Below are 12334 nucleotides of genomic sequence, written 5' to 3'. Positions count from 1 at the left end.
GAAATGTTTTCCTTATATCAACTTATTTTGAAATAAAGAATCGGTAGTTTTTCCAGGTTAAGATTTCTATATCATCCTGGAGGATATTTTCAATTTCCCCCTGCACGCTGGTGGAAATCCACCTCAACCGGCGATTTTTCCGACCATATAGTCCACAAATAATCTTCCTGCAAACGGTACCGAAACAACTCATCTTGTCATATCTGTGTAAAACACGCACGACGTATTTTACTGCCTCCCCTGACGTTTATGTTCTTTTTATTTGCAGTTAAGTCGGACGGACGGAGATGTGATCTATAAACTAATTTTGTTTTATGGTCCCGCCGACACTGTCTAGCGTTATCAACCATCATTTCGCCTATTCATTAGAGGTGACGTGATCTGTCGAAAAATAAATTATTTTCACCCATTTGTCGGCAGTATTACCTTGCGTCACATCATGTTTCGTTCGCTCATTTATTATTCGTGATCCAATTTGTTAATTATTCGAACAAGTTTTTATGACCACCATAGAAATTTTTTTTTGGTAATTATGGGAGTGTAGCACCTGTTTCCTGCTCGCTGATACATTACCGAATTAAGGATGTGAACGTATGATATCTAGGAAGTAATCTTGAAAAGTTCACCTATATTTTTTCAAGTCGAAAAAAATTATTTAGAATTCATTTTTCAGTCTAATTTGTAGGCTTTGAAGTCGGTACCTGTGGGTATTATAACCCCCCCTAAGGGTGGCTATAATTGACGTCACCATTTTGTATTGAACAAAAGTGTTCGTGAACGTCGAAAGATGGAATAAATTATATAAGAATATATGTAGTATCAATGTAAAAAATTATCAATTTATTAACAAGTGATTAGAAACGAAGATATTGTTTGAACGTTTTGCAATCCCTATTGTTTATTAATTTCTGAAGTGTGTATATCTCATGAAAAGAAATCATTTAAATTATGAAATGTTGCCGGAATCGGAAATTTCAAATTTAATATAATGTAAGAAAATTACCTTTAAGCATTCCAAAACCATGGCAGACGTCCGAAGGGGTCTGACCTTCACCCCACCGTTATTTCGGAATTCTCAACAAATTATACACATTTCTGAAAATATTCTCACACGGAATAATTTTATTTTGACCACCCATGAGATTCATTTTTGTGGACTCTCATATTAACAGCACGAAATATTAAATCTTTATTATAATCAGTTATTGAGGAGTTATAGATTTCGAACTACACCAAATTCGTGTTGTCCAACAATTTTTTCGAAGATAACAGTAATTTATGTGAATCTCACAATGGTGCAGTGCAACTGCTGATGGCCCCACCAATGACAGAAGTGTTAACAAAAAAAAGTTTGTTTCAGACATAATGCTATGGAAGAGATTTCATCAAAATTCTTTTATAATATTATGAATCTGGTGAAAGGCATAAGTGAATGTGAAAATTTTCAAAAGAATTAAATGTTGAATATTTGTGATATTTATCGTAATTAAAATATGAATTATCAAAATTCATAGATAATAAAAACTGATATAATTATCTGCGCTCGAGGAAACTCATTTTATATTTAAAATAATCTAACAAATTTGTGTCCTCGTGACATTCCATAATATGTCTAAGTAAAGAACACCTACCTGAAGTTAATTAAAAAATAAAAAAAAACAAGAAAAATATAACATAGATATACCACATTCGTACTGAATAATTGAACGATGAGTCTTCTATTTTTAACGTAACTCAAAATTTGCCATTTTTGTATGTTTATAATTTTGTTAAGCTCGAAGAAATGGACTTAACGAAAAGTTGTCAATTCATGTGATTTTTTGTGATTAAAAAAATAAAAAAAATATTATACCATCGAAATAAAATATCATGTATATATATATTTGTTATATCTGCATCCCAATATACACGGACGGATACAGTATACGAGTTTTGCCCCCCCCCCCTCCTCCCCCCATCGAAGTCTATGATTTATAATCCCCCGAAATAATGTTAATCGATAATCTTGACCCAAATACTTGGCACATTTCACTCTAGTCGCACACGAACCTAGACAACCCCAATATATCCCCTTTATTAACATAAAAATGTCGTCGTCACGTGATACCGTCGATTTTCGTAGACGCCGAACGTCCGTACCGCTTTTTCCGCGTCGGTAATGCACGTACGGCATAATGAGGTTTTGAAATTTTCCTGAACGTACAATAATAAATCCGAAATCTCGCAGCTTATCTGCCTTCCTGTTGCCTTTTTTCCGGTCTCGAAGACGCCGTAAATAAGATCGCGGAAAACGCTCAACGTTCCTAATGATTTATTCTTCTTCTTACGTTCCGTTTGCATTGTGAATGTCATGTGAGATATTCAGATTATTCGGATCCGAGTGAGCTGTTAATTATTCATGTTGCGTTGTTTGTTCGATCGGTGCAAGATATGCTGGATGGATTAAATTAAATGGCCGATTATTCCTGCTACTGACTGGCGAGTGAATCGTCTTCCTTTCGCGGAAACGGCCTGGGTGTTCGGAAAATAACCAGATTTGTGTTGATAAGCTAAGCACTTCTTCACCACGGGTTATTTATGGCGATTTAGATGGGGAAGCTTGGGAATTATAAGTAGCCATGGACTGATGACTTTTTATATTCGCCAATCTGGCTGTCATTCAATTCAACAGTATCAGAAGAAAAAAAGATAATAGAAGGCCTAGAAGAATACATTCATACCCTTGTTTTCAAATAGAAAATCATTGAATAATTAATTAACACAGCAAAAACTCGAAACTTTTCTAATAAATGTTTAATTAACAATTTTTCCTCATTATTTTTGAGTTTTTAATGTTGAAAATCACTATATACACTGTTGAGTGCTCTCTATTTAATTTTAATTTTGTAATTATGAATTTAAAATTTTTTTATATCATTACCTTTTGAATTTTGAGATATTCCAGTTATTATAAATTATAAAATATTCTATTGCGAAGAGATGAATATAAACAATTTTTTTCCATACATTTTCTGTGGAACATGAATTTTTTGGAAACTTATTCGAATATTCCTCGAAGTTCTAAACAAGGAAAATTGTGTTGGAAATATGCGCCAAATAATTGGAGAAAGCTCTGTGAAGGATTACATACTTTAACAATTAAATTAATTGAATAGTTATAGAATTATAAAATACGAATTCAAAAATTTGTTTTTGCGTCAAACGAGAATAATAATAATTATTATTAATATTAATTAATGCATTTCTTTCTCAAAAATTTGTTTCTAGTATTGATCAAGGTTCCTGCAAATAATAAATAATAAAATTACATGGTATATCAATATTTTATCCAATACATTCCCAAATTACATTTCTGTCAAGTTATGAAGACTATGAAATATTGTTTTACGAAAAGATTTGTACAAAAAATACATTTTCAGTGAAATATTTTTTCTAATATTGGTCGAGGGTCTAGAACAGGGAAATATTGTTGAAAATTTACGATAAAAGAAAAATAAAAAAATCTCAATAGAAAGTTTGTGACAAATTTTTCCACCAATAAATATTAATATAGATATAAAAACAGAAAATACGAATTTAAAAATTGCCTTCGTGCCTGAAGAGAACTAATTTTCGATTAATTCATTTCTTACTTAGATTTGAATTGAAAACTGCAACAAATTATTGATTGTATATAGACTTTATTAAATAAAATTGCTGTCAAATTGGACTCTTATATTATAAAACATTGCAATCTACCTACTTAATCTTCTAAATTATATATTAATTAATCCCTTATATGTTGAATATTTCCAAAGTTATAAACAGTGTTTTTGCTGTTTCATTTTTATTGCTTTTTTCACTGTTTCGTTAATTCCGAAATCGTGGAAATACACTCTGGAAATTTCTGGAGAATTTCGTATGCAATGTTGTTGATGAAACCGTTGTTACTCATATTCCAGGAATTTCGAGTATAGTTACAGTTAAAAATCGTTATCGAAAGAATAATAACAGAGTGGTAAATATTTTCTTCGTTATCACAGAGCTGGTTCGCGAACACACGAATCCTTATCGCCTCCACGAATACGGTGGAAAACCCCCTCATCGTGTCGGGGAAAACGTCGCTTTTGGCTCCGGGCGCACTCAGCCGGGGGGTCAGCTGATTGCGTCCGTTCCGCGACGTGCAGTTGCCGAAAAATAGAGGAGAAAGATGGCCCCGGCAAGTCAACGGAGGCGCTCGTGTGCCCGGTAATACATCACCGAATTGGTGACTTGCTTTCCGCTCTGACCCTGTTTCGGAGTTTCCCTTTTGCCCCGGCCCCGACCGCAGAGCTCGGACGGCTCTTATCCGAACGCACCTCCGTGAGTCCTCTTCCGGTTTTTTAGTCGCACCGGATTCCGGATGAAACGCTGAATTTTTTTCTTTTAATTCCATACTTTCTCGGAAGTTTGGCAACATTGCTTGTATCACAAAAAGCTTTTTCTATGCTTTGTTCTGGGATTCTCCTTCTTTCCATCACATCTAAAAAAAATCAATTGGATTCAGTTAGGGGGAAATGAGGTTTTGGTCCAATTATCTCACTCTCTTTCCAGGAATTTAGCAGCCCATGGCTCGTTTTTACTGTGGCATCTCAGACCTCCACTCGTCCTTCTGAAAAATAACGTTCTAAAAACACTCCAATATTTTCGCTTCTTATCAGGTGACAGTAGTCTTTCAAACTACCCATAGACGCCATAAACAACGCTGTTAACACATTAGTTAGTCTTCCAGGTGCGTTTGAAATATGAATGACTTCGCGATTATCATTAATTAAACAGTTGGAGCGAATTGTCGCCCTATTAACTTGGTTAATGGCAAGTTATAAGTAGCCTACATACATCGCGATCAGCTCCAAGGATTGCAAGCGAAATAACTTTTTATTTCGTCATCCGCATCGACTTTTGCGTCGCGGACGACTCTCGGAGAAACGGCTCTCGCGGAGATCCCGCCCGTCGACGACGAGGACCCAAATTTCCTACCGATCGTAGCAGGAAGGAACTCGAATCCCCGGTCTATGAATAATGTACGGTTGTAATCGATGCAATGGATTGCTAGCGGAATGAAAGGTCGTTTCTGGAATTGGTTCGACCTACGGAGGTCGAAATTTTCAACCGGACGTCTCCTGCACAGCAGGAATCACCCATTTCTCATCATCATTGAAATTGAATTTTTTGCCCACCGACCCCTCCAGCAGGAATTTACATTTTTGTCTCGGACTGGGATACATTATGATCGAATAGCTCATAAAAAGTGGCTCCTACAGTCACCGAAATAATTAATTGTATGGGGATTCAACCATTCGCACGATGGCTGAAATTGTGCAAAAATTGGCTCCTGCTGTAAAAATTGGCTCCTGCTGCAAAATTGGCTCCCGCTGGAAAAATTGGCTCCTGCTGGAAAAATTGGCTCCTGCTGCAAAATTGGCTCCTGCTGCAAAATTGGCTCCTGCCTAAGACACATTATATTATGCTCTCCATTGTAATCAATACAATAAACAAAAATTATAACTGGAAATTACATCTCAACCCCAATAGCATTCTTTATCGTAGGATTCCTTACGTTCACATGATCGGCTCCTGCTGCAGCAGGAAATAATTTCTCCCCTTTTCGGCCACGTAGGACGATCAAACCACTCGAATACTGCGAGTAAAATGAGAATCGGTTGTTGAACACATCCCACGGCATGTCGTCGACCCAGAGACCCAAATTTTCTGTCGGCCGGCTCCTGCGTCCGACCCGGATTATGAATGAGGGACGTAGTGAGGGCGCCAAAGGAAAATTTCTTTCCCCGCTTCCGTCCTCTTTCCGGAACCGACGATATATTCAAATTTTCGGAAATTTACAATCCTCGCCCCGTTCGGGAGACCATAAATCTGTCGTCGCGGCAACGTTTAAAAAAGCTCCTCTGCGACCGAATTAGAATCCGTGTTTAATTAAAACCTGCTGTTTTCATCGAGCCGCTTGATCGATAACAAAGACACACACTCGCATCCCTCCGCGATCCAACTGCCATCTAGCATGCCGCGGAGCACTCTGGAGTGCCCCCCTACAACAATAAAAATACATCACCGGCCAAACACACCTGACAAATGAAACAGTGCATCTTTGATTTAGTGCCGCTGTAAATTTCTGTTACGTATTAAAAGAGCGCTGACAACGTATTAAAACGAATGTACTTTTAGAATACGCGATATCGGTCTATAAATGTTAGTTCCGACGATGCCAAAAATTAGTTTAAATTGTCCACTGACTAAAACCAGGAAACGGGCTATTTATCGTGCCCGTTAGATTATTCGAAATATTTCAATGCCCGGCCAGGCCATTGTGCGTATCTCTCATCTTTGCTCTATTTTTAGTTCCCGCGTTTCTTCCAGGGGTTACGTTCCGTGACGGACGTATAATTAATAAAGATGTAACCGTCTTAGTGTTAGGTATTCAGGTGTAGAACCTAACTAACCAACCGGTTATCCAGCCATGATCACCGAAGTTAACTCTGCATGAATATTGAACAGTGCTCCATATTCACCAGGGGAAAGAAAGGCATTCTATCGATGTTTGACTTTATGAAGATTCCAAATAATTTTTTTTTAAACAATATTCAAAAATCGAATTTCCGTATTAGGTTTTTAAATTCGAATAGCTTTTTACAATAATTAATAAAAAAAATATGTATATATTTTAGATTGACAATATTTATGAATTATTATTTATTATTATGGGATATGATAACTCTTTATATCTAAATTCCTCAATATACAAGAGGAAAATATTATTAATTCCCAAAATTGTAACAATTGAAGAAAATTAAAAAATCTTTTTTTGTCCCCAGTAAAATGTTATTTAATTCATATTAATTTTGTTATTTTAGGATGAAAATCTCCAAATAATTTTTAATCATTTTTTCTTACCTGTAGATATTATCCTCACAATTTGTAGTAGAGTTTATGTCAATTTTTATAAGTAAAAAATATTTTCTATAATAATTATCTCATTATTGGGTATAATGATATTAAATATTTTTGTACATGCAATTTTACATCGTTTAAAATATTCCATCCATCAAATCCATTTCTTACAAAGAAGAATAAGATGTTGTTACCGAAATAAAGGAAAATATAGCGCTGTAAAAAATTTCATTTGAATTTTTATTATAAGGGTCTGTAACATGATACCCTTTACAATTTGAAATAGGTACAATATTTTTTGTTGAATTTTTTAAATTTTTATTCCTACTCCATGTATTACACATATTATCATAGCCAAGTTTTCTTCAATCTGAGTATTGCACAATTAGAATTAGCTGAAAATATTATCCAACAATTGATTTGTATCGAATTCTGATGATTCTTCATCAGATGCTGTTTTAATTTCGAAGAAATTATTGTAAAAAAATTTGGTCAATAAATTATTCAAGAAATTCTATTTTTCTAAAATAAACGGAACTTTCATTACACTCATTAAGTGTGCGACCAGATTTAAAAATTAATTTCAATTAGAACTACATGAGAAATTGGATATTACTCATATTTTTTAGAGTTATATTCCTTTTTATTATTTCATTATTTTCAATTCATAATAAATTGTTCAAATGTACCTTATGCATGAAATTGAAATAGAAATGTATTTCGTTAGGTCCTTAAAATAATAGAAATAATAAAATTCAATTGGCTTTTTATTGATCCCGCTCAGGCAGATTTCACCTCGGACAATCCACAACATACTGAGAGCGAGGCCTAATTAATCAAAGACATCAAGAGTATCACTAGGGGTTCTGTGAATCGATACAGTTGGCAGGGCCACCCAGTTGCGAGCCACTTCAGTACAGAATCTTATAAGGCCAACCCGGTATTTTTTATGGATAACATAACATGTGATTCGGCTCAGCCATGTGGGTTTGGTTTAGGAAACTGACGTGGGCCTCAGGCTTGGATGATCTCCCTAATTTCAGTTGTAATTATAGTAGTTGTGGCGTTGGTCCACGGCTTGTAGTAGCGGATTGTGGACTATGAGAGCGAGGGGGGGCAATATGTGAACTTTTTTTGAAGGTCGACTGTACAAGACAAAATGTTTTTTCTCGATGACCAGTTTTTTTTATCAGACAACAAGGATAAATCATTTACGTTAAATATAATGGTTGCTGATAGATATTGTCAACAACGTCATTTGATAAAATCAATTAAATAGGTATGCAAAGTTAGTGATTATGTCGACGGATGTTCTAATTGTAGGTATAATTATAAGTTCAACTGGAAGCTCTTTGCTTATCAGAATGGTAAACGAAAAGTATTATCCTATTTTTTGTATTGAAGTAAAATTAGAAATACCCTATATCAGTACCTATAGAATAATAAATATATCAACATTTTTCCACTTTTCACAGTGACTCGAGTTTGAATTTTTTCAGTGTAATAAAAGGAATTTTCTCAATAAAAATATATTCTATTTAAGAAAATGAGAAGTTTCAATCGCATTTTGGTATGATTTTGTGTATTTCCAATTTTTTCCATAATCCATTTAGGTATGTACAAAAATAAAGAGATGAATAGAGTAACATCATGGTCCTTATAAACACAACCTGAACATCTACTTTCACCATCAAACCCATCGAAATTATCGAATAATCGAATACGAAGGATAAAAAAATTCTAATTAATGTGATAATGGAATGTAATATAGTTTCCAAAGCAAATTATAATACCTACAAATATCTACAAAATACAAAAACACCAAATTTATTCAAGAGTAATTACCCAAAGTACAACCAGAAACGAAGATAGCAGAAGGCTTTTGTAACAAGTGATTATTATTGGCATCACTCATTCATTAAACAGATAAAATCTCATTGAACATTTTTTATTATATGGACTCTCTTATAATTACTAATGTAATATTCATCTGAAACTAATAATCACTGTAGTCTTTTTGAAATTCCACACATTTGCGGATTTACATTACGCGCATAATTAATGATTCAATTTTATTGATTAACGTCCCTTAATACTGCACAAATTATGAAAGAGGAACTATATATATTAATACCAGAAATGAATGAGGATAATGTGAAGAATTCATTTGACAATAATTTATCCTTCGAACAAATTCCAATAGAAGTTTCCAAATGAATAATGCGCTGTTGTATTTCCTCGTCGCCATAAATTTCGAAGCTATGACAACGGTGCAATGTTTACAAACGAACCGGTGCTTCGTAGTACACGAGCGTCCTCTACGGAAACAAACGAAAGTTTAACTGCAAACTCTTCGATCATGAGGCCATCTTACGGTTTGAGATGGAACTTTGGCGAAACGTGCTCTTCGGAAGAGGGAGCAACATGTGCTCTGTCCGAGGAGTGGGGAGGCCGCGTAGGGGAAGAGGAGCGATAAGGATAGAGCTACCTGGGTGTGACGACGTAGATTAATTTTCGTGGGATGGACTATTCTGGCCGCGCTGACTACACCATTTTTTGTTACTCCGACAAGTGCAGCCATTAGGGTTGACTTTTGTCAATGAAAGTACTTTGTTACGTCTGTTAAGGGTAGTTGACCGTCATTACTAGATGTCCCACCCAAAAAATTTGTAAATTGATGTTTTAGAATCGTCAATCGAATTCTGCTTCATTTGAGTATGAATTCAGAAATTGCAGATAAAAAAAAATTAAAAATTCAAAAAATATATGATTTGGGGGTGAAATTAAAAACCCCGTCCCTGTTTCATTTCAGAATATGTTTTAATGGATTTTTTTAAATTCAATTGCATCTTATGGGGATGACATATGTTCATTGTTAAAATATGTAATTGTAATGATTATTAAGTAAAAAAGACTAATATAAAAAATATTCGAAAAATAAATATTGAATTCCCTATTAGGGGTTCATTTGGAATTTAGATAATTCAAATTTTTTCATTTACGCAAAAAAATTTTTTGTGGGGTTAGTAGGCCAGCTCATATAAAGTTTGACAATTGAGATTGTGGCAATGGGAGCAAATCTATATATTTGTGCATTTTATTTGAAACCATATATCCTAAAATTCAATCAATAAAATATAATAAATAGCTGAAAAGTAACTGGAAAAAATAAATAAATAATAAAATGATACTTTCCACATATATTCATTCTGGAAGAAAACGCTTCTTATCCCACAGCCAACTAGCCTCATTTTTCTCCCATAAATAAACGGGAGGGGCACCCCAATGCAATATGTCAGAGCCTGGCACCCGCGGTGCAACAAAGTGGGTGGTAGTTGACCCTGCAACGGCGCAAGATAACCTATAATTCACTGTAATTATTTTTATAGGTAACTTGATTATTTCGCAATAAAACAAGGCCCAACTTCACGATTTTAAATACCGACATCTACGCGATACCATCTTTCCGAACACCATGTGTATGAAGGATGGCCCTCCTCCAGCACAACGTTGCCAGATCTGCACCCTAAAAACATGAACTTCGAAGACAGAATAATCGAAAAAAATCCATCTAACGTTCGTCAGAAATATGCTCAAACCTAAAATATGAAAAAAAAATTTATATAATTTTTGCCGAATAAAAGGAAAAAATAAGAAGAGAATATGGATTTTTCTTATGGAAATCACTTTCAGCACTTTCCGTTAAGAAATTTCAAGTAAAAAGGCAAAAAAAAGAAAATTTCGGTTAACAAAGGATCGTTCAAGTGAAATGCTGAATTATTAAATTCTATTCATCGTCAATATCGTACCAATTCATTTTTGAAGTCAAAATTACTCAATTAGTGTCAATAAAATTTCATCCGCTTTTCGTAATACATTCTGAGAAACTGAACTGGAAAATTCATTGAAAAAATATTAAAATAAATTATTATTATTTGTCAAAAGTAGGTACACAAATATAAAAGTCAAAAGCAATATTGAATAACATTGAACTCATAAAAATTGATTTCTTAATTTTTTGTGCTTTAAATTAAGAAAGAATAAAGATTAAAACAACCTATTTATTCAAATTGTAAAATAGTTCGATTTGTTCTACTTGACACCATCATAATCGGAAATCTTACACCGTGAATTAAAGAATTCTTGGACGGTTTGGCATCGGGGCATTCGCGAAACCGAAAACGTGTTTCAAGTACTTCGATATTGATATTGATTTATTCCCGAGATAGTTCTACCCCATTATTATTATATGTGTTATTGATATTTATGTGTTCGACCACACTGGAAGATTCTAGGAAAAATATCTTGATCTTATCACTTCTTCCAAGCCAGCAGGGTCAACAGCCGAATACTTTTGTATTTGCAGTATAATAAGGACCATTATTTATTGTTGGGCTCATTCGACATTTTGCAGATTGGGGTTAATCTTATCTCAACCTTTGGAACGGAAATCCTTATCGTTTGCATTTTTCATACGGATGCTTTGAGGATAAGGCAGTTTTTCATTTCATCGATATCAAAATTTTCGAAAATATCAATTTTTCAGCATTAATCGTCTTCCTATTTAATTAATTTAATCTGTTCAATTTCCACATATCTATATTTTTCTTCTTTCTAACTTGTTATTCCCAGTCCAGCATCTGAAACACAAGAAATATAATTATTTAAAAAAATGATATATTGATAATAAAATTTTTGAATATTTATAAAAATCAATAAGCAAATCTATGTATCAACATTTTCATGAGAAATTCAAATGTGTATATCTATTTATGTGAATTTTTATTTTATTCCATTCAATTCACTGGAAAAAAAAAGTATAGTGTAAATTCTTTCCAAAAATCTTCCAAATTCGATGGGACCTTTTTCGGATATTTCGATACGCTGGAAGGGTGGTCTGAAAGCGATAAAGTATGAAAAAAAAGGTTCGGAGTCGATGGCCAGCCGATGCCCTGATACCAGATTAGCTACTTGAAACGGCAATTTATCTTCATAAATAATTACAATAATTTGCGGTTTGACGTAATCTCTTTGTTTTATTCTATTTTGGTTCGTCTCGTGTATACCTCTATACGCTCCTGATAGTATGCAAATGTAATTTTAAAGTCATCATTTAGACTGGCTGCAGGCTAATGGCATTTTACCAAACCGACTGCATTAATGAACTCCTCTAGACTCAGAGCAGAGCGGACAGACGGACATGTTTATACCCACACGAAGTTGCACGCGCTCCGGACCATATCGCCTATTTATTATTGCATGTACTTGTGGCGAACGTGACCCAGACGATGGAAGAAATCACTAAATTATGGTATTATATTTATACTTCTGCACGGCGACGAGCAACGATTTACAAATCAATCCCGGCCGGTTAGGAGGCCGTGAGACCAATTTCAAAGCATTCGAAGAG

At 34.3% G+C, this 12334-nt stretch overlaps 1 protein-coding gene and 1 long non-coding RNA gene across 3 annotated transcripts in view; one reads left to right on the top strand and one right to left on the bottom strand.

The window, feature by feature from the left end:
* Positions 1 to 12334, top strand: part of LOC123319059 (homeotic protein ultrabithorax) — a 217523-nt gene that overhangs the window by 21417 nt on the left and 183772 nt on the right. The window lies entirely within an intron of this gene.
* Positions 11429 to 12334, bottom strand: part of LOC123319061 — a 44447-nt gene continuing 43541 nt past the window's right edge. Inside the window, exon 2 of the long non-coding RNA XR_006538443.1 lies at positions 11429 to 11564. This is a non-coding gene — a long non-coding RNA (uncharacterized LOC123319061). The remainder of the gene's footprint in view (positions 11565 to 12334) is intronic.

The sequence above is a fragment of the Coccinella septempunctata genome, chromosome 8 (genome assembly GCF_907165205.1).
Source record: "Coccinella septempunctata chromosome 8, icCocSept1.1, whole genome shotgun sequence".
In the NCBI taxonomy this organism is placed as follows: Eukaryota; Metazoa; Arthropoda; class Insecta; order Coleoptera; family Coccinellidae; genus Coccinella; species Coccinella septempunctata.
The sequence above is the reverse complement of the archived record's forward strand: the minus strand, read 5'-3'. Positions and strand labels throughout refer to the sequence as shown.